The sequence below is a fragment of the Sturnus vulgaris genome, chromosome 15 (genome assembly GCF_052056855.1).
Source record: "Sturnus vulgaris isolate bStuVul1 chromosome 15, bStuVul1.hap1, whole genome shotgun sequence".
Lineage (NCBI taxonomy): Eukaryota > Metazoa > Chordata > Aves > Passeriformes > Sturnidae > Sturnus > Sturnus vulgaris.
In genome coordinates, this window is record NC_142257.1 from 5283795 (window position 1) to 5307215 (window position 23421).

The following is a 23421-nucleotide window of genomic DNA, read 5'->3' on the forward strand; positions in this document are numbered from 1 at the left end:
TTAAATAAAGTGCTTTTTTACACAGTTAATTTATGGAACTCCTTGACACAAGTTATTGCACTAGACAAAGAGTCTTAAAGGGATTCAGTAAAGGACTAGACAAAGTCATGAAGACTTAGTACCTAAAGGCATGGCTTGAACTCCCCTAAGACAGCAATTGCCAAAAACTGGAAGGCTTTGTCTGAGACAGGTTCAATGTCTGTTATTTCTCCTGCTTTTTCTACACATCTGCCTCTAGAGAGGCTTTGGCTGGCCAGGTGATGGCTATTTCCACACTGTCCTTGGCACTGAGCAGGGGCAGGGGACAGTGTGGAATAAGCCACTGCAGCAGTGACCCTTCATGCACATTTTCTCCTGGGTCACTACTGAGGAGTTTTCTCTGCTTTTCAGAGGGATGGGGCTTCAATCCTGCCAGCCCATGGAGTCACTTTCTCACACACACAAGCCCAAAGGCCAGTCCCATCATGGCTTGCAACGTGACTAGCACAGGTCAGAGCTGTCCTCCTGTGGTTTTCTACCACTGCTCAGATTATCCTTATTAAGGGAAAGGAGATATTTTAAGGGCTTTTTCTCTTCTCATTAAAGCCTCTGTCACAGGAATTACTTGTTGCCACAGGTTTAATCTTGTGCAGAGTCCAGTTTCCACGTGTTTGCATTCATGAGATGAGGGACAGAGCGCGAGGAGGAAATTGGACCAAATTAACCTGCTCCCATGACAATCCACAATAATAACAAAAGTGGAAAATGGCAGAGAATTAAACTGTTCTTGACAAAAACTGTAATGACCTCCAAGAATGCCTCTAAAGTAACTGTCCAAGTAATAGTTTCCAAGTGTAATTTCAAGGATATGCTATGCAAACTGCCCGGCAGTATTTCGAACTACTGGCTAAGAAGCCAAAAAAATTTTAAAAAATGAATGAGAGGAGGAGGTAATCAATACTACAATTAACAACACAGTAATCTGAAACAGGGTGATTGGGTTAAATAAGTACAGGTAGATTGGATCAGAGAAAACTCTGAAGTAAAGAGAAGACTTTAAATCTGATTTGGTTTTAACACTGGGAAACAAAACACTCTAAAAGAAGTTGTACAACAGGGTGCCCTACTCCATTTCAAACTCAAAGTAGCTGAGTGGAAAAAAACCCACCTAAACAAAAAGCCAACAAGCAAAGCAAACTGGTTTTAGATAGCACGGCCTTAATTAGTCAATCCCCAAATAGAGAGATAGCATCAATCAAAGTCAGGGCAGAATTGGATCGAAAGGCCATCTGAGATTGGCCCAATCTGCTGAATAAAAAGGATGTCCAAAATAAAAGTATTTCCACTGAGTGAAGATCAGGAGTCTGCATGCTGCATTTTCCTTTTTAAAGCTGGCTGAGGCAGCCAGGGCTATGTTTTCCAGGGATTAACAAAGGAGAGAGAAAGTAAAACCTTGTTATTCCCCTCATAACAATGGCTGTGGCACTACCTAAATGCTCCTGTTCAGAATCAATATTTCTGAAAATGGTGTCAGTTGCCATCATGTCAAAGAAGAAATTCAAGAGTTTGTCCCTGAATCATAAAAAGAGACTGAAACATCATCTTCAGGGTAATGCTGTGCTCTGACACACCAGGCACAGGCCATATCTAGGTACCATGAAAGGACCATGGCCTTATCAATGCACAGCTGACAGTGAATGGTTCAGGGACAGCAGAAATTAAAGTTACTCCTTCAGACACAGCCCAGTAGTGACACTGCACTGTCATAATACACCTTCATAATCTAGTCAAACTCTACGAGAAGAAAGAAAGTAATCCTTGGAGGATTTCCACTAAGTATAAACAATAATATTTTACCTAAGGGCTTAATACTGCTCTACTGGCAGAAACCTCTGAAATTTCATGCAGCTGAGACTCCCAGCTTCCAGCTCAGTACAGGGAGCACTTCATTTGGGATTCATCTGTCCAACTTCAAATGCATGCAACATTAATATTTGCATATGAAAATTCATTTAGATTCCATATGTGAAGAGCTAGGCATTTCTGGAGTCCATTACTGATGAACAGACCCAAGAAGCATTGCAGATAAGTAATGTGAAAAATGAATACTATTTCTTTAGTCAAATATATCTGAAAACTCTCTTGGCTCTGTGGCCAAATGAAGTTTTCTTCCATTTTGAATAAAACAAAAAAAAACTAAGAAAGCCTGGGTACCAATTTAAAATTTAAAAAAAAACAAACAAACAAAACAAAAAAAAAAAAAAACAGAGGAGGAAAAGCAGCAACAAAAATCCCAGCATTGTGTTACTCACAAAGTCACTCTTATCACACACTGTGAACCAAATCCTTCTTCCAGGCAATATCGTCCAACATCATAAGAAGTGAGACCAAGGGCATTGGCCAAACTTCAGTTTCTTTCTTTAGCTACATCTCAGTCCCCCACATGGACAATTAATCTCTGCTTTAGGAGTCAGTCTATGGAGCACAGTTGCAGTCAAAGCTATCATTGCCAAATGAAAGCAGCAGGTAAATGACTTTGTGCTATCTCTGGTTTTATAAGCTTCCTTTGATAAAAGCTGGCTTTGAGGCAAATAAACAACTTGGTATGAAGACACATGAGCCAGAAAAGGTCTGGAAGTCTTTCAGATCTTGGTATTATCATCCCAAGATGAGCCCTTGGACAAAAATCATCTCAGACCATACCATAAAATACAGGAAAGGGAAAGGTACAAATCCAGGAAGAACTTAAAAATTGTTTAACTTGTCATGTTCAGTATCTGTTTCTATACTCTTCCCAATTTATTGAAGCAGATTTTGGTAAGAGTGCAAGAGAGAGAAGCCCTGCAATTTAAATAGACCTTTCTGACTGTCAGTTAGATTGATTACAGTTTTCTGCAAACAATACATTTTTAAATATTTCTTTATGGAGTTTATTTTACTCCCAACATTTTCCCTATTATACAAACCCCATAACGAATGCAATCACACTTCTATTCACTGCCTCTCCAAAGTCTTCCTCCCTCCCTTTTCTCTAGCCTCCTGTTAGCTCTTTCTTTTCTAAATTTAACTCCCTTAGCTTTGTTTGGTAACCTTTTCCTCATGCCCTCATTATCTAAATTCTGCTCCTGCTGTGGTAAAGCTGGTGGGGAGCTGGATCTGGGTTGTTATTTTGGAAATGGGTGGGGGAGGAGGTAATGAATCAGTCCATCAGTAGAGGTTTATTTATGGCTCTTTTTCCTTAATAAATAAATTTTTAAAACTAAACCAAGTTCTCTACCACCTTGTACAAAAAATTGACAGCATACGCACTGGAATTTATTTAGAATATCTCAAAATATGTCTTATTTCTGGTTATTACATTGGCAGGGTAGTAAAAAGGCACTGCATAGTCCTTTAGAGCTGTGAAAGGTAAATATAAGCTGGAATTCTCACTCATTTGTTCACTGCTCAGAGTTAGCACAGGTGACCCTGGAGAAACTGTGATCAGCACAGAGGGACAGACTGCACAGGGAGGGACATGAGTCCTGCCCTCAGCAGCTGCTGCTCATCCCCAGCTCCCTCTCAGTGCAGGAGGCACATCCAGCAGCAATTCCCACATGGCAGGATGTGGCACTGAGGAAGCTGAGGCTGCAGGTGACTGCCCTCTGTCATCCCACCCACCATAAAGGTTCCTCACCCAGCCTTGCACACACCCAAATGCTGCCTTAAGAGTCTCTCGTGAAGTGGTGGTGGGACCCAGCCACCCACTGACAGGCTCAAATATGGAAAGAGATTGTTCAGAAAACAAAACAAAAAGACTTGCAGCATGAAAAGACAGAAGCAAGGACAAGGCAGAGCTAAGGTCATCAGTCACTTCCCAAAGAGAGAGGGTTTACAGAGTAAACCCACATCACAGAACAATTAATACATTGCTCTAATTATTACAGTGTGTCTTGCACTTCATTTGCAGCAGTTTTGCCCAAACTTTAATGCATAAATTGCTGCTCTCTTTGGAATTTCCCATTGACTCATCAGACACAAAACACCTACAGCCCTTTGGAGACAGAGAGAAGCTCCAGGCAGAGCATGGTTCGTCCATCCTGACTATCAGGGATGCAGGAAAACCCTGTAGGGAGCACAGTCTTGGTGGAGGGAATAACTGCAGCCTTTCCCAATATCATGTTCCATGTATCCTGTCCAACACACCCTTCTACAAACCCCTTGACTGCCCCAATAAATCTAACCTTGAGATAGTACACTTTAAATACTCTATGGAAACAGGTTGATGCACATAAAAACCACACAGCTAATGCACAGTGAGGTTACTAAATGAATTAATTTGGATGCAAGTAGAAAAATAAAAGCTATATTTCACCTACAGAGAGAGCCTGGAAACTCCTGTTCCCACAAAGCACATACTGATTTTGAAAATATAGTGAGCTTGTGTTGGGACACAGAGGGGAGATATTTTTAAAATGCCAAAGTCACTGGCATGGCACCAGGCGTTGGTTTAATTTCATTCTCATGCTTACTCAGAGCCAAAATGAGTCATCTTCCCCATGAAATAGGAATCTGTACACAAAGCTGGCTGTTAATTACCTTTCCTGTCTCCATTAAAGAGGGAAGTGACAGCTTCAACCTCTCCCTGGGCGAGCATTGTGTTCTCTCGCTGCCTCCACCGCTCGCCAACAAATCTGCTGCTACAACTCAAGTGGCACTTGAGATATTCAGCCTAGCATTTCAACAATAGTATAATAACTGATAATTTGACAACGAGAAGCCATCCTCAGGAAACCCAAGCCACTTATAGCCCCAGGAGAAACAAGGAGAGTTGTTTCTTCACCCGGCCTGCCCACAGAGCAGCTCCTTTTGGCCCTGGCCAGCATCAAACGCTCCAAAACTGGGAGCAGACATCTCCAAAAATATTGCTGGTTTAGCACATTGACTCCATGAAGTGAGGGGTCTATCCCTCATCATTTGTGAGGCTACACATGAAGTTTTGAGAGCAGCAGAACTCAAAGGAGGTGGTGCCTGGCTCAGAGTGTTGCTCTGAGCATCCCCAGCCCACTCTGCAGCTCTGGGCAAGTCACCTCTGCAGCCTCATTGTCACCCCAGGGAGCAGGGTACAAGTGACAAAAGGTGTCTCCCAGCTCTGCTGGCATCTGGTGGTCCACCAAAATATCTATCACAAGTTCCTGAGATGCCTTTTTACCTTTGCACAGGGCACTAAGTGGAAGGAATGCAGTGTTACAACAGTTGCCACCAATTAACTGTCAAAAAATCTGAATCTGCCATATTCCAAAAATTACAGTGGCAAGATATGACAAGAAATAATTTAGTTCTGTTTGTTCCCTGGGCTTTCACTTCTATGGGAGACTCTCTGATTGAAGGGCAGAAACAAAATTTTTCAATGCAAAGCTTGCTCTTTTTAAAGACCCTTTTGAAGAGCTTTATTTATAAGCGAAATAACATAAGATTTAAAATATAATAATAAATAAATGGGGAAAAACTAAAAAGGCAACACTGAAATTGCTACTCATTGATGGTTGTAACAAAAGTTCACTCCTATTCAAAGGTGAATCAAGATCCATACAATGCTTCTCTCAGCAAGCCCTCGGGATTCAAATAGATTAATGTACTTGTGCTGAGCTTCCCAGAAGGACAAAACTCACCTTTGTGTGCATTGCAGCAGTTAAAGAAACAAAAATTTTCCAGAAATGAAAACACTGAAAACCTTTAAATGCAACAGGGGGGAAAAAAAGTCATAGTCACTTCCATTTCTGTTCATAAGCTCAATGTTTTACCCAGAAATAAAACAACCTCCAAATAAAAGCTCAGACGAACTTGCTAACCCTCCTGAGGTCTCGCTGGACACCTCTAAATTAGATAACACCACTGATGAGTCTTTAATCCTTTGTGTCACTACAGGGGAAGATTGATGTGCTCACAGCAAAGTGCTGGATCATTTGCCTGGACCATGGCACAGGTCATTCTCCTAGCTCAGCCTGAAGGCCACTATAATTTATTTCTTTTCTTACACCAGTTGCATCTGATTTATTTACTTATTCACTTGAAGAAGTAAATACAAACACCAGGGTTGATATCTTTATAGCATCCTTCCCCCTGAAGAACCAGGTTCTCACTATATCAGGATACCCACTACTATGATAAACCCTTTTTGTGGTGAATTTATTACTTTGTCACAGCATGTTCTGTATTGAGTAGAACAGCTCCAAGTGAAACCAGTTCATTAGTCATCTGCTCTGTGGCTTATGGGGGAAAGCTCTGGAATTACTAAAAATAAATACACACAAGGAATTGCATTATTTCTCAGAGGCAGAGAAATTCCTGTTACCACATGTCTTATCTGAGAAGATAAAGAACACAGGAAAATAATAAAGGAAATTCTTGATCATTAGAGTAATTTCATGGGGGTATCTAAAAATCAAAGCACAAGACTGAATTTCAGCCTTGCAAGGTTAATCATAGAGAACTCATGTACATGAAACTGCCTGGTTTACTGCTGCCTTTTTTTTTTTTTTCATAAGATAGTTTAAAGCTAGTTTTTCATTTCATTGAACTTTTCATGGGGCTGTTCATCACATTTTTACCATCGTGGCAAGTGACTAATGACCTTGAAAAAAAAAAGTAACCATATGAACATTAGCAGAATAATATATACTCCAGATAAAGGAGGGAATGTTCAGCTTTTGCTCAGTGAGGTATGCAGCTTGTTCGACAAAAAATGATTTATAGGGAAAGCAACAGGAAATCTCATGATGGTTTTGAGATACACAGCAGGCATAAGCAAAGCTGTGACTCAATGCAAGCAGAATCCCACCATGGAAATAGAGGTAATTAATATGAGCTCATCTAACCTGTACCCCTCTTATTTAATTCCTTGAACTCAGGGCCATTATGAATAACAGACTCTGCTGTGTCTTCTTCCCAGAGACTGGAAAGAAACGGGAACAGAGTCACAACTACACAGAACAGAACTAGAGTCTGCTATTTTGCTTCAAATGAAGGAGGAATTATTCCACAGGATGTAGCTGAAGGTGCAAGATTCCATGGTTCACGGACACTGGCACAGAACTCTCACTATTTAGCAATTTTTCCCCGTGAAAAAAATATCCCAGTGTGTGAGGGAGTCATCTCCCAATCTCTTTAAAAGATTCAATGCTTCTAATGCTGGTTATTTCGTTTCAGGTATTCTTATTCACAAAAAGAACAACTTTCCCTTCTTGAAATCTTTGTGGTTTGCAAAGGGGGTTCTAGTAATGGGTTCCTACAAATATATGAGAACTGTGTGCAGAAAAGCAGAAAAAAAGGGGGGGAAAAAAACACAAAAAACTCCACCAAAAGCAATGGCAGAATGGCCCCATTTTCATTCTGTCAAGCTTCATGTCAACCACTCTTTAAAGCAATTTAAGTGTTGCCCAGTTTGATTCCCTGTGCTGCCCCAGCAGATGACAACAGGAAAACCTGAGACACCACATGGAGCTGAAAGTGCCCGGGCACTGCTCAGACAGACCTGGTCAGGAGAGCCCAATGGCTGGATTCAGGAAGGGGGAAACAGACTGAAACAGAAAGAAATAGAATTTTTAAGGATGTCTCTTTTAATTTTGTTTCTATTCACTTCAATATAGGAGCAAGAACAACTTTCTCTTTTAATTTTACAAGATTTCATAGGCAGATTAAAGTTTCTCTGTAGTTATTTCCTCTGCATTTGATCTGGCTTATTTCTTTTAATATCAATGGAGTTAAAAGAGGATGCATGTCATCTATTTTATTGGGTTTAGTTTTTCCCAGTGCAACTTTTTACATGAGCAATCAGCTCAAAGATAAAAGGCAACACTACAGTTCTGACCTGGGAGAATTTCACATTTACTTAGCAATCCTAGAGGTTATTTCAGTCGCAGACTTCAGCTTCAGGCAAACTCTTTTTGGTTGCAATCACGAAAAGGCCACATGCAAAAGGAGTGTTTTGATGGACACACGTGTAACCACTGCACCCTGAAACGCCTTTGGAAATACAGGACACCATGCAGAGAGGTTGGGCACATATAGATTACTGAGCTGGAAAATTATTTTGGACCCAAAGTCTCTGTACTTCAATTTTATGGGTAATTAAACCTAATGTGTTGTCATTCAGAAAGCAATTAAGTCCAATATCCAGCATGCAGTGTCCCCTTCCAGTGAGTGATGGGGAGGAAGTGACAGGATTCACTGTGCTGATGGATCGTTTCTGGGAACCCCCCTGATGACCTTCGGGTCCTCTCCTGAAAGGGAAACTGAGCAAAGCAGGCAGGTGGGGCAGGAGGATGCACCTGGAGCTACACCTTGCACTCATCATCAACTGCACACCCCGGGAAGTGCCTTGGCTGACTCAGGGAGAGCTTGGAAAGGAGATTTCCCAGGCAATTAGACAGCTTTATCTGGATATCACTCTACTAAAGAGACAGAAATGGCCAGAGATAAGAGAGATCAGGGGTGCAGCAATGATTTCTGTTCTTTGGGAATGTCACATCAAACACACTGGGCACACTAGAGGCCTTTTCACTTTTTCTGTTGGCAGAAGACACCAATTCAATTCACCAAAACCATCAACAGGGGTAACCCAGTCGTTGCAAAATCCCCTTGGCTGAGAGCCCAAGGCTCAGCACAAGGCTCTGAATTCTTACCCACCAGCAATGCCCAACCCTGGGCAGCAGCACAGCCCTCCTGGTGTGACTGGGAGCAGGTCCCAGGCCATGCCCACAGCCCTAGATGGGTGACAACCAAAGCAGCACACAAAGGGTGCCCCTGGACCCCCCAGATACCCTGCACAGCCCAGCTGCACCCACGCTGCACGAACTGTGCTGTCTTCTCCAAGCAGGGGCACTGCCCTGGGCTCCCTGAACCCCATAAATTACACATGGCCTGCAGTCCTTGGCCATACAAAAGGTCAGCTGTCCCCAAGCTCAGTGAAAGCCCTGAGCTGAGATCTGGGGAAAAAAAAAAAGGGAGGCTTATGTCAGAGGACCTGTTAATATCACAACATTTGTTTTAAATTCTATGTTTAAGTATCATTAGGTTTAATAACAATGGTGTGCTGAGACATAATTATGATCAAAAGGTTCACCCAAGGTTAGAAAGAAAGTTGGTTGCAAAGTCACAAAACCAATCTAATCTCCTGCTGTGCAGACCTGTACTTTGGGAGGAAGATAATTGTTACTAAAGCTCACCAGTGGGTAGTTGCCATAAAGAAAAACTTAATAATTTAGAGTGTGTATAATGCCTATTTTTTTCAGTGTAACTATGGAATGGGGAATGACATTGGTAGGGAAAAGCTAAAATAAATTTAGCAAGCAATACCTTAACAAATATTGCATCAAATCACATCTCAGAGATGCTGTTACAGTCATGCTGACCCAGCCAAAACACTGGATTTTTACAGAAAAAGCTAACACCACAGTGGGACTTCTTAAAACATTTTTCTCTTCCTCTGTTATTTTTTACACTATTATTTGAATGCACCAGCTTTCTGCTTCTTTCATGACTGGGCAGCTTAGTGATAAGCCAGAGTATTACAGATGTTTTCTCCATCTTTGAGAGCAGTGTGTAATATCATTAGATTTACACGGTTTGCTTTGGCACTGACATGTTCAGTGGACAGGCTGGTCCCCCTCCACAGAGACAGGGTCAACCCTGAGTAAGCAAGATAGAAGAGCAGCATTAGCAGAAACCTATTATCTCTGTTCAATTTTCCCAAAGAGCAACCAAGGCCTCTTCTGCGACAGAGTATAAATGAAAATATTTATTGTCTGATAAAAATTAGTAGGCTGCTCTAACACATGCCTGTTCTGGCAGGTTTTGCCACCGATGACAGCACAAGTAGTGAGCAGAGAAGGGCTGGTGACAGCCTCAGCAACACACTCACAACACACAAGGACTTGGCTTCAAGAACAAGAGGGCAAGGCTACAAACCCCAGCACCACTACTGAAGGATTCAATATTTAGTGTGCAACTCACATTTCCACAAACAAAACAGAAAAACACCAGTCCTGTTCCTCTGCCTGCCTACAAGCTCACCTCCCCCTTTCGAGCTGGCAATGCCACATTGTCCCTGTCCCAATTGTTTCTGAAACAGAAAGGCAAAACATTCAAAGCAACATCACTCCATCCTGAGCACTTCTGGAAGGTGAACTTTCCTGAAATGCCAGGCTTGCAGTATGTTGTGCTGCCTGGCTAATTTTATACCCTGGCCCATCCATGAGGATATGGACAACATATGAAGTCTGTTAATGGCTCATATTTCTGCATCAGATCCTTCTGAGCTGCTCCACAGGCTGGCAGTGATGTGTGACACATCAGGAATTTCCCCATTTGTTGACTGTCACAGGTTTGCTTTCACCTCCCTAGAAAATCAGTCCCAGGAGTCGAAAGCCAGATTTTCCCTCTCTACTTCAATGCCTCTGTTCAGCATGTGCAGGTTAATGACGGGGTGTAATAATCAATAAACAGCTCCTGGCTTTCAGCTGATGGTGCATTACTGCCAGGTCGGAACAGGAAGGTGAGCTGTGCAATTGCTGCTCGCTGGGGAAGGCTCTCTCGGGGCAAACAAACCCCTCAGAGCTCCCTTGCTTGTCCTGCTGATGTCATTACCACTCTGCTCAGTCTTTGCTGTCAGCATGTCGCTGTGCTCTGGAATTAGAAGGCTGACAGTGATGGTTTTAATGACATGCAAACAGGCAGCGTTTCGGTGATTTCCAATAACTACGTGCCAGCATAAAAGCTGCAACTCTAAGTGAAGGAGGCAGATCCCAGAAAGCTTTATGCTTACAAAACCCAGTGTCCACGTGAATTTGAGTCAGGACCAAGCTGGAGCCTGTGGCAGGAGAGCACTGCTTCACCCAGCACAGGTCTGTGGTGCTCATGCTGCAGGGTTCAGAGGTTGCTTTCTGCTTGTGGCCTGCCAAGCTCATTTGACCTACTGATACCAAGGGCTAAGAATGAAGGAGAAATGCTTTTTGGTAAAAGAAGGAACCTCACATCAAAATAAAGCATCCCCCCAGCTTCAGAAGACAGCAAAGGAAATTACTTAAGATTTCATCATGTTTTTCTCGGCCATTTCATATCTGCACCTGATAGCAAGTGACATCTATCCACACTGTCAGACTTCTTTCCATCATGCAGAAGGACAGAAGAAATCACTCTCTGACACCTTGAGATTGTAAGGACAGAAAGCAAAGGGACTTCAAGGGGTTTAGCATTGAATGAGCCAAGCATCTGAATCCATTTAACTCACAACTTCCAAACGACTTCCACTTGACTCAAGCAAGGAAGCAGGGGCACATTGGATACCAAAACAAACAAAAAAAAACTTTCAGGCTTTAGCTCCTCAAGATAGATCACCACTCAGTACCTACATAATCCATCTCATCTAGTTTATTTTCACCAGCTGTGCTCCAGAGGTGGCATGAGTACCCAGCAGAGAAAGCATCTGAAAAGAGCTCCCTACAAGGACAGGCAGGCAGAGCCTGAGCCTCCTTTGCATGACTCAGAAATCCACCCAGAAACAATGCAGGCACACCGTGCTCCAAGGGGTAGGTTAACCTCTGCCACAGGCAGGATCCTGCAACCCTTCTCCATGAGGGCAGCCAGCAATAGCCCCCTCCAGGTGGGAAAGCAGCTCCCAAACCCTGCAGCACTGGCCAGGGAGCAGCAGATCCCAAATCCAGCCCAGTGGGCTGTGCAGTGCCCAGTACTGATGGTCAATTGTCCACGAGCTGGTTTGTGCTGAGGGGTTCCCAGGGCCTCCTCTGCCTCTGCTGTGGCTGTCACTGGCTGTGATGGCACCAGCTGGGTGACAAACCTGACTGCAGCTGTCACAGCTGCTTTGAGCACCTGCCACACTTGGAGCCTGGTCCGAGACAAACTGAGGCATTTGCTTCTGGAAATTGTAAAACTTTGTACCTCAGTGGGAAAAGAGCCCAAGGAAAAGGAGATAAGCAGCTGGGGCAGTAGAGTTTGGTTTTGTTTTACACCCTCACCACTGAGAAGGGGTCCAGGCACCACAAAGACTGTCCAAGCATCTCAGTAAGAGCCAGGTAGAGCAGCAGGGTCTGCAAACCACTCTGGATGAAACAACAGCACAAGGTCTGTGCCTGAGGATGCAGCTCCAAGAGAGGCAGAGGAAATAGCCCAAATCTGCTCCTTATTTGCTTTGGACTCCAGATGTTTTTACTCCTACTGAGAATGCTTACTTGAAGAGCAGCATCATGCTTGAAATCAGCCCTCTGTTATAAGTTAAATTGTCAATATTCAATGTCAGTGGGCTGAGCATTTTTCCCTTTTTCCTTCCTTTTAACGGAAACAAATACAAACAAACAAACCAAATACAAACAGACAAACCCCACACCACTCTGAAATCCCTGTAAAGTTTACAGCTTCTGCCAGGCTTTGTAGAGCAGATGATGTGATGCAACCAGAGAAGGTGAGGGAACACAGAGGATTCCCACACTGTTTACTCTCACACAATAAGGAACAATCACAGAAACTCAGTAGCTTAGATAAAATGAATTTCACACCTCAGGTTAGCATGGAGTGAATGGCTGCTCCCAGGTCTCTCATGCCAGTGCAATGAACCTGGGATGAAGAAGCATTGCTGAGATACACTGAGACAAGGAGAATTTTTGTTGCAGCTTCTGCTAAAAAAATTAGCAGAAATTGCCTGTGAATGCTACAGAATAAGGCCAACACTTCCTGCATTTATTTTGCCCTCAGAAAAAAAAAAGTAAACAAAACAACAACCCAACTGCAATACATCTCAACATTTCCTCTCTTACTAAGACGACTTACTCTTACTTCTTCTCCAAACTAGATTCAGCAAGTGGCATTAAGGCCATTGCAGAGCAGATAACTGCACTACAAACCATTACCCTGGAGGTGAGAAAAGCCATAGTCCATTCCAGTGGGCTGTTAGGTGCCCTCTGCTGAACAGTCCCACAGCCATTAAAGTGTCATGTTATGGAACACTCAATACTCTCCTACAAGAGTTATACCATGTCCTGTTTCTTTGAAATACCACAGGAAGACACACACACAGAAAAAAGGCAGACTCCATCCTTGGAGGGGAATACAGTCAGACTGACTCCAGGGGGAAAGCAGAGACAGCAGCAAGCCACCTTCCTGATCTCTAATTCTTGATTAAACCTCTGTCTGTCATTTGTGGATGTGGCTCTCCAGTCCATCCAACCACCACCACCACCAGTTGCTTTTAGACAAAGTGAAGAATTCAGGGGAAATGTTAATTAAAAAAAGAATATGCATAGCAAGAGCTGAACTGCTCTCAGTTCAGGGAGCAGCCACAGGGATCAGTTAGGTCCCTGTACCTGCCAGGTGAGAGAGGGACCTGGTGACTTCACTAACTCAGCAACCAGGATCCTTTCACCCTGTGCAATGTCCCAAGCCTTTGCTGCAGCCAGAATGGTCTTCCTCGGAGCCCCAGGACATGGGATTACTCAATTTTAGGGTTCATGATTCCAGACTCAGCTCAGGAGATCCACCATAAGGTCTGTGTGCAGAGGGATCATGTACTGATGTGCTGGTTAGGGTGGATTTGAATGTGATAGGACAAATGCAAGCCCTGACCTATTAATCACAAACACACAACCCACATTCCACAGAAAGACAACTCTCCAAAGGCTTTGTTCCATCCTGTGTTTCCTCCTTCAGCAGAAATCCCTCCTAGCAAAGCTTCCATCTGAGGAAGACTTCTGGAAATGGAAATGGGTCATCTTCCCTCCCAAACACTCACATCTTTCCTGCCCTGGGGAACCACTTAAAAGCATTAGGTGACAAATGTTTTGTTGCCAAGCACTGCAGAGGTCCCATGGAACTTGTGTTCTGACACCTCTGCTGGTAAACGAGTGAGTGGTATAACAACATGACAAGGGATTTAAAAAATTAAGTCTCCCCAGACACTCCCCGGGGGTGCTTTTGCTACAACATGCAGACTGGCAGCACTGCTGCTTGCGAGATGCCACGTTCCTACATTTCCTTGTTTTACAAGAAATGGTTTTCTCCTCTTAGTGAAACTTTAATGTGACAAAAGGAAGGGGCACTGCAGTAGTGCTGGGATGCTTTTTTTTGGATGCCACCATGCCTAGGGCTAGGGCATTCACCTTGCTCCTGGACTTGCCTCTGCATGACCAATCATTCAGATCAGAAATAAAATCCCTTTCAGAAGGAACAGACAGAGCGTGAAGGTTTTTGGCTGAGAACTTTTCAGACTGGAAAGTGCTAGGAGGGGAAGCAAAGTTAGAGGGGATGGCCAGACAGGCCACGGGAGCAGAATGGGACAGGCCACGTTTCAAACACCTGGTCTCTTCCCTCCAGGGCTTTGAGACATGGCAATGCTGCTCAAGACATGTAGGAGCCCTTCAGTGACAGCCCACAGCTCGTCCCAGCCTCCCCCAGCCAAAGCTGTTATCAATGGCTGTCTCCTCACTTCCAGTACCTGCTGCTGTAAATCATAGCCCAGAGCAAGGCTTAAGAGAAAGCATCTAAATCACAAAATAAAACAGGTCAGAGCTGCAATTATGATCAGTGAAGCAGGCATCAGTATGTTGTGCATAATTAAAATGACTGTAGGACTTCTCTATAAATATCAGCCAGAAAAGTGTCTCTTTGTGTGTGGGCATAAAAATGAGATGCAGGAAACAGCCTGCTCTGATGTGACAACACGACCTTGGAACAACTTTGTTGCCTCCACAGCAGAGTAATTACACTGTTGAAATGTCTGATTGTGTCCCTCTTGCCATCAGCAGCGACCAAGCCTTTGCAGCAATAAAGTGGAGCAAGTAACAGTTCAATAAAGATCCACAGATAGACTCGTTTTGCAGGGGCTGCTGCTCCTTGAAGTTCTCTAAAGCTGCAGTTCCAAGAGCAGAGGCTCTCGTTTTCTCCTTTAAAAGTCTGAACTCAGCTCGGAGATGAAATCTACTCAAGATGATAAATGGATACCATGCAAAGCTTGTCTTACACACGTCTTTAAATATTTTACTTACTGCTCATCAATCTTCCCCATCTATGCAGCATTCTTAACTACTTTGCAGTAAGAAATCCCATCCCTCCGGGGAATTTGGGAAGCAAAATATATTCCCAATCTTCTCAATGCTCTGATGACAGGAAACATAGAAATGTTAAATGGAGAGTGGTGCTAAAGCAGGGAGCTGCTCCAGACAACTTTGTTGTTGCCAGACTGAGCCGTGGGGCAAGGGCTGGCCCCGGCTGGACCCACGGGTCAGGGGCAAATCCACAAGGTGCATTTTGGACCCTGTGAGTCCCAATATTCACAGCTTCACTGTCAACAACTCAGAACCACAAATCAAATCTGAAACACCACACAGGGCAGGCTCCACAACTGATCAGGAGAATATCATCACTGTTAATGAGCAGCACAGAAGGACTCTTTCCATTAGCACAGAGAAAAACCAGAAGTTTGGCAAGTGACAACACGAGAGGTATGTTTTTATTCAGAGCTATTTCAAAACACAGATACTTCAATCAATAATCACTCACCTCCCATTCAATACCCCAGTAATCCCCTTTTGTCCAGCATAATGCCTAGACACAATTTTATTGACCCAGCAGTATTCTCCTAGGACGCACCATTCTTTGACTGCTAATGACCAGGTGGGTACATTTCTCCCTGCAGCCAAGTATTTATCAGGCAGAAGGCAAATATGGGATTCATTGATGCATAAAACATTGCAGATAAATAATAATGAAAGACCTATGCATCATTCTTGTCAATGTGCTGAGAAGATTTGCTGAATGCACAAAGGTTGGGGGGGAAGAAAAAAAAAATAATCAAAAGTGTTCATCTATGGAAACAAATACTGAGGCAAAAGCTCATTCAGAGGCTGAAGTGACTCTTCCACCAAGACCAGACTATTAGCACTGGAAAATATACAGCCTGAGCTTGTGTCCAAAAATGCAACATTACCATATGCTCCAAAAGAAATGCTCTAAACCATCTCACAACCCAAGGAATGGTTTTAAAATGTATATTGAGTTGGGGGAAAAATGATGGGATTTAATAAATTAAAGGATTTTTTTGTGAATATTTCACAAGCTGAATGAGAAAAAGAGTACTGGATAAATTAGTTCATATAAACTATTTTCCATATGAAATATTAATATACTGGACAACAATCAAAAGTCATGAATTAAACAAAATAAAAGCCTGCAACAAAATGAACTGGAACACTGTGAAAACCAGGAAAAATAAGCAAGGAGGAAACAGTTGTCATTCTGAAATCCCTCGAATATAGATCTTCTTTATAAAGAATAATGGTGCATCCAAAATGGTCATTTCCTTAAAATAACCGATATAAACTACTAAAGGAGAGGCACATAATACATGGCACTGTTGCAGCTCTGTCAGGTCACCATTTCCTTTTTAAGGTGTTATACTGCTTGAGCTTCTGCAGGGAATTCTCCCTAATAAATTTCCTTTATATGTCACTGTTCAGGACTGACATTTGAGGGATGCTATGAAAAGACTTGGAGATCTTCTGGAATAGCTACGTGGGGCTGCTAACCCCGAGCAGCAGGAGCAGAGCAGCTCCCTGGGGGACCCCCACGTACAGATGAGTGGTTTTGGGGCAGGACAGGAGTCAGGGAGCCTCATGAGCCATGGGGACACGAATGAACTCCAGGTTCAGATCCTCTTGTGCTCTGGGAAACCACACACGGAGCAGGCAGCCAGGTCCAGCCCAACCTGAGAGCAGCATCTCCACCCCACAGACATGGAACAGCAGAGGGGAAAAACCACCTTGCAAAGCACCTGTAACCCAGTGCTGTGCTAAATAACATAAAAGAAGGGCTCTGAAATCCCAGCCTGGGCACAGCCCACAGAACAGCCTGGTCCAGCCTGGCAGCACTTTCTGCATTTTACCAGGTCACCCATCTCCTGTTGCTCCAACTCAGAGAAAACTGACACCTGTCTGTTAGTGCATTCCCCTGTCAGAGCCTGTTAAGTGCTCGTCTGCCCTTCTTATCCCTCACCCTTGCAGGAGACAAACTCCATTCAAGGCAAGCAACATAAAGAAAGCTCATTTCCTTTGAACTTATTTACAAGTTTTACCATTAAACTTGCCCACATTATGCAAGCAGCTTGCAATCTTCCCTAATTCTCTGACTTTAATTATATAATTGAACAACCTAAAAACTCATTTTTTCCAGGAAACATTAAACATTACCATCTTAATGAAATTCTTAATGAAACCATCCTCCCTGCATGCAAATGACTGGCACTGGATTTGCTTATCACAGTGATAGACAAAAGGACAAATGCCCTTCCTTTTGTCAATCTTCAAGAGTGACAGCCCTGCCTGAGGACACTCCCTCTCGATGGATGGATAAGGCTGACACAACCACAGACAGGAGGGAGGCATCACAGGGAAGGGTGAGCAAGTAGCCAGGAAAGGTCAGTAAGTGGGGATAAACCAACAACACATAAACAGTCAAGGCAAACTTTTTTCCTTAAGCTCAGCTGAGTTCTGAGGGGCTCTGCATCAGCTGAGTTGTAACACACAGGGTGGGAAGAGCTGGAGAGGTGAGTCAGGGGTCTCAGCAGGGCCCTGTTGCAGCCGTGTACTGTCCATGAGGAAAAAACTGTGGGGTATTTTAGACACTTGGCTGTTATGATCTGTTTCAAGACACTTGGCTCAGCCTTCCCAACATCAAAGGCTCTCCTTGTGTTGCCTTTGTCTCAGGGAGACTCCTGGCTCCAGCTCCACTGCTGCACACAGGGTACATGCACCAAAAAAACAAGAATCTACCAGGGAAGGAGCCCTGCCAGTGGCATGGCTGTGATGGAAGCACTGTCCTTCCCCGGGCAGCTGGGCATGCCCATCATGGCACAGCACACAGGGATGCTGCTGGATCAAGCAGCAGCTGTACTGCAGGGACACAGCAAATCTGCAGGGGTAAACCTCCAGGAAAAGCTGCAGGAGAGCAGGGGAAAATAGAAACCAGCACTGAACTCCCACTGCCCCCTCACCTCACCCACCAGCTTGCCAGTCCTTTACACTAAACCAGAGGAGAGGAGCATCTGTGCCCTGCCAAGGCTGTGGAGGTGCCTTTTTGGACCCAGGTCCTCTTTTAGTGCCTGGCTGCTGCTGCTCTCCACAGCAGACTTTGGAGGCACTGGCCCAGCCATCACTCCTAACAATTTGATTTACAGGCTACAGCACTGTTTTCCTAAAGCAGACCCATTCTGCTCCCTCCCAGCCTTTTCTTGCAGGGTATTTTTATGCAGCCAAGTTCTTCTGCAGTGCCAAGCTCTACCCAGCTGAAGAAATTTTTGTCACGAATATTTCGGGTGCATCCTGTCCTTCACTGTCACTTTGCGACCTCCAGTTCTTGTTTTTGATACCAGTTCAAAGACACCACAAATGTCTTTCATTTTTATTCCCATCAAAAACATGTGTAGTTCAAAGACACGACCTTGGTGTCTGCTTCTGCAAACAACTCTGGCCTCAGTGCTACACCAAAATCCATGTCACTGAATCAGCTTGCTCGAGCCTCTTCTAAATCTAATTCTTTCTAAATCTAATTCCCACAGATAAAGAGCAGAATAGTTTTATTCAATAAGCATTAATTAGTCCTTTTTTTCCTCTCCACTCTCCTGCTTCACTGCACTTACAGCGTCCTACCCCTTTGGCCCACAGGTACACCTCATCCTGCTGCAGCTCCCACATTGTCCTGATGATTTATTGACAATAAAACTCAAGCCCCAGGTGCCTTTCCCGATTTACACTCAAATATGCAATTATGTGGTAGGTGGTCATAGCAAACTTTCAGATGAACAGAGATAGCTGCAATTAGTAATTTAGAGGGAAAGAAGGAAAAAGCAAAGAGGTGCCAGCATCATGGCACTACCCAAACCAGAAGGTCTGGGAGAGAATATTGCAAGGGTTCAAGATCCAGCAGAGCTTTGGAGATGGGGATCTGAATCTGACCCCTGCATGGCCTCCACTAAAGGCATTCTGCTCCTCAGATTCTTTCTGCTGTCAGCTGAATGTCTGGCAGTTTTAAAGGCATTAGTACAAAATGGTCTTTTCCATTTCAAGTCCAAAAATTATAAATATTTTTGAGTCAGTTACAAATACCTGACAAGCTAATTGCTTGGTATCATTAGGAGATTAAAGAATTAATTTTACTTAGGTCATGCATCTAATCCAGGTGAATTTCTTGTGCTGGTTTGAAGAAAATGGTTAGAGAGCCTTGATTTGACAAGCTCCCACCACCAGTCTTGATTTCTCAGCTAAAAGAAATCTGCCATGTTCTCCCCACAGGTGCAGGTAAGTTCTATTTTCTAGCTCTCTATCTTTCCTTAAAGTACTACAGCCCTGCCAGCACCAGAACATTATCTGTGTCCAGAGCAGAAATGCATTTTAAAGCTCTGGTAGGCAAAGAGCTTCTCAATCCCATGACAGCTCATGATGGTAAACCACAACAGGAATAACCTAAATCACAATTAACAATCTTGGTGCTCGAACAGTCCAGCTGAAACCAACTCATTTATTTGTCCAGCAGAGTAAGAAAACATCCACAAAGCACAGGGGATCAAAACATGGCCATTGATGCCCAAATCAACTCATTAAAAAAAATAAATGGGAGCAATTCCATTGGCCTCAGTGGGAATTCAGCCTGGTGTACAGCTTATAAAGCACTTTCACCAAGAGCCTTTCATTCAAGGCTCTCTACAGCAGAGGTGCATCATTATTTGCTATAACCCCAGAACTTTCCCCTGGTCTGGTTTGTTTTTCACTCTATGATTCATTCCAGTCTCTCAGACTATTCCCTAGCTGTGCATTTTTGTCCCTGCCATTGTTTTCTGTCCTTGCATCCCTAGTGCTGTATTCCTCAGCAATTATTTAAAGGGGCACTCTTCCAGCCCCAGATCCATGCCCCCAGTCAGTGCAGCTCCAGCTGTTTGTCTCCCAGGAATTCAATCACCTTTCTGCTCCCAGGCTGCAGCTCAACATTCCTGACAGCTCATCCTCTCTGCAGGAGCACAGCTCCATCCTCACACATGGAAGCATGGAAGATTTCCATTTAGCCTCCACAACAGCCATCTGCACATGGAAACATGAATTCTAAAACTGAGGTCCCCAAAAATCTACTTTTTCAGATCTAGAAGAACATTGAAGTCCTATTTTTGCTCTGATATAAAATTTGGCTCTTAATTAATCCCAATAGAAAGCCATCCTATTTTTTTATTACCTATATCATGGTACCATTTGTGATGACAAAAAGCAACTCAAAGTGCTCAAATCACACATGCTTGGACATATGAGCCCAAAACCAAAACTCTATCCCATTTGCTACACACACTTCTGTCTGACTTGGTTTCCTCTCACCTTTTCTCCTTTTGTAAAAGAAGAAATAATTTTGCCTTTTTAAGTGGGAAATCTGCAATGTCGGGGGGGAAGGGACCCTTCAGCAGTGGGAAGGGAGGACAGCCAAGTGCCTTGGAGATGCACCAGAAGTGCTGACTCTGCTCCTGAAAATCAGGAGCAGCCTCCTGGTCACACTTCCTCAGACCAGGAAGGATGCCCTTTCCAAAGGAGGGATATTGATTGCAAGGAACCATCCCACCACCACCCCCTGGCAAGAGGTCACTGCAAAACTTCCCCTCCTCTCACTCACATCCATCTTGTTGACTCTGTGGATATTCTGCAGATTACAGCAGAGCAACTGAATTATTCCAGCTAATGAGAACGTAATGTTTCATCACCGACTTCCACAGTCACTTAAATCTATCCTTATCTAATTAATTTTGCAAAACAAAAAGTGACTAGGCAAATAAACTCCACAATGTGACAGCTGTAGTATTACAAGTTACTGTTCAGTCAGCAAACAGACCAGGAGAGTGTTAGGGGGCCAAAGAGAAAAGGATGAAGAAATTACTGAATGACTTAAACCAGTGCAAAATTTGAGAGAAAAAAAATCCACAACTGATCCATTTTAGATCTGTAAATGTGTCACCACTGCCATCCTGCTATTGGAAGGAACAGAGGCTTATGAGTGGCAAAATAACTGAGCTAAGGCAGCCACAGCCCATCTCAGCAAAGCAAAATTAAACATTAGCAATGACCCATTTCCTCACTCAGCAGGGGCCAGCCCAGCTAATCTGGCACTGGAGGAAGCACGCTGAGGGTTTTCCCACACAGGGATTGCTCTCTGCCAACACTTCCACTAATCCACCTTGCCCCAAAATGGTTGACCGTTTCTGTTTAAAGAAATAAGTGGGGATTAAGAGGAGGAAGCCTGAAATCCAACTGTATTGAAATTAAACTGGCAGGGGAGGTAAACTGCTGAGAAAGGGGGATTTGCTCTGGAGAGAGATACAGAGCTGCTGTGGGATGGGGGGATAGTACAGAGGGTGTAGCTGTCACACCCCAGTGATATCCTCAATAGCACGAGGGGGATGTTCGTTTGTGGAGGTTTATACTTGTTTTTTTCCTTTTTAAGTACAAAAAGGAATTCCCTGCCTGTTCACCTCCAAGGGAACAAGCTCAAACATGAGTTTAGCCACACACACAGACCTTTCACTTGTGCTGCAGGTAAATGTTTTCACTTAAGTAATCTAAACTGCAGTGACAGCAAGGTTGGACTCGATGATCTTAAAGGTCTTTTCCAACCTAAACGATTTTATGATTCTCTGACAGCTATTTCAAGTGTTTGCTCCCATCTTCTCCCCCTCACTCCCCCGCCACATTTTTACTTACTTTGCAGATATCTACAGACATTTGTATTCTCTTTGCTACCAGTTCCATTTGCCCACTTTTTCCCTTAAAAACAAAGAAGGCAGCGCTGATGCCTCCTGGCAGAGACCTTTGACTGCAATCAGAGCAATCCTCATTTATTCCAGCTGAGGATCTGACCCCAGGACTTCCAGTGCTTGAGCTGTAATGGAAGTAGAATCAGACCAGGCCATTTCATGTTTGGGAGAAGTCCAAGACATTTTAAGGTGCTGCAGAAAGCAGTGCCAGCAATTCTGCAATTTGTAAGGATTTTTTTTCCCCATCTGAATCAAATAAGGATGATCATAGGATGGGCAGGGCTCACAGAGATCTCACCCAGGCACTCTTTTGATTATCAAACATGCCAAGATCTGCCACAAGGCTTAGTTGCAGTTTGAGGAGTCCAGAGACATGCACCAACCCATTTTACAATTCAAGGCTTACTTACATTCATGTGTTTTTGTTTTCAGGCTAAAAAGCAAGAGAAAACCCATTAGTCAGACAGTCTGGTGTGGTATTGCTGCAAGGGCCATGACCCTCAATATGTGCCACTTCTGGCAAATAGAGCCATCTTCACATCCAAATTGGGACAATTTAGTTATATTTGAAAGGAAGTTCAAAATACACAAAAAATCCAATCAAAGCAAACAACTGACACAAGAGACTGGTCACATTTTATACCCAAGCATCCAAAGAGAAGTGGATTTTCATTCTCCCTTTTTTCCTTCAGACTGAACAATTTTATCACGGTTTTTCCTACTTCTCCACAGGAAAGATAACCCAAGATGAGACAAAGGACAGACACCAGACACTACCAGGTCATATCTTGGACCACCACATTTTCAACAAGAAAATGTAGTAGTTACAGTAGTTAACCTAAAGGGCTGCCTTCCCCAATACTCATGGTCCAGTCCACAGGAGACTGTTGTACAAATCTTTGGGGATAATAATGATAATCTTCCCCAAATTTTCCCCAGTTATGTGCGGCTAAGGAACAGGGCACATTCTGCTTAACCTGGAATACTAAAACAGAACTACCAGTTCCTCTCTACCTGACCACTCTCACTAGAACAGGTCACTACTATTTGCTTAACAAAGTGTTTTGCAAGACAAGCCAAGAGTATCACGGGGTGGCAGTGACACAAAAACCACCCTCAGCCCAAGAGCTGTATCAATATGTCACTGCACACAGGGACCAGCAAAGAGCCTGACCCTGCACACAGCAACAGCACTTCTTCCCTGCAGGAGGAGAGCTCAGCCAAAGCCTGACAAATACAATTAACAGGTGAGGAAAGAAACATCCAAGAACAAACATGTTTATTTGTGCAGTTATTTTTACACTAGGGGTGATGCATTTCTGGCATAACTTGCTGTGCTCCCCATTTCTGTCCCTCTAGCACTCTGCCAGTTTCCCAGGAAGGCCAGGAATAGGAATATGGCCTTTTTAGCTAAGCAATCTCATTTCTTTCTTGGTTTGTCTTTCTCTACTAATGTCTTGGGTTAACTAATTTAATTCAAGTCACTTAATTGAAACATCTTGGGTTAACTAATTTAATTCAAGTTGAGACATATTAAGTGCAGTTCCTGTTTCTGATGCAGCAGGAAGGGGAAAAACCCCAAACAGTGAGTGTCAGAGCCCTCTGCATTTTTGGCAGCT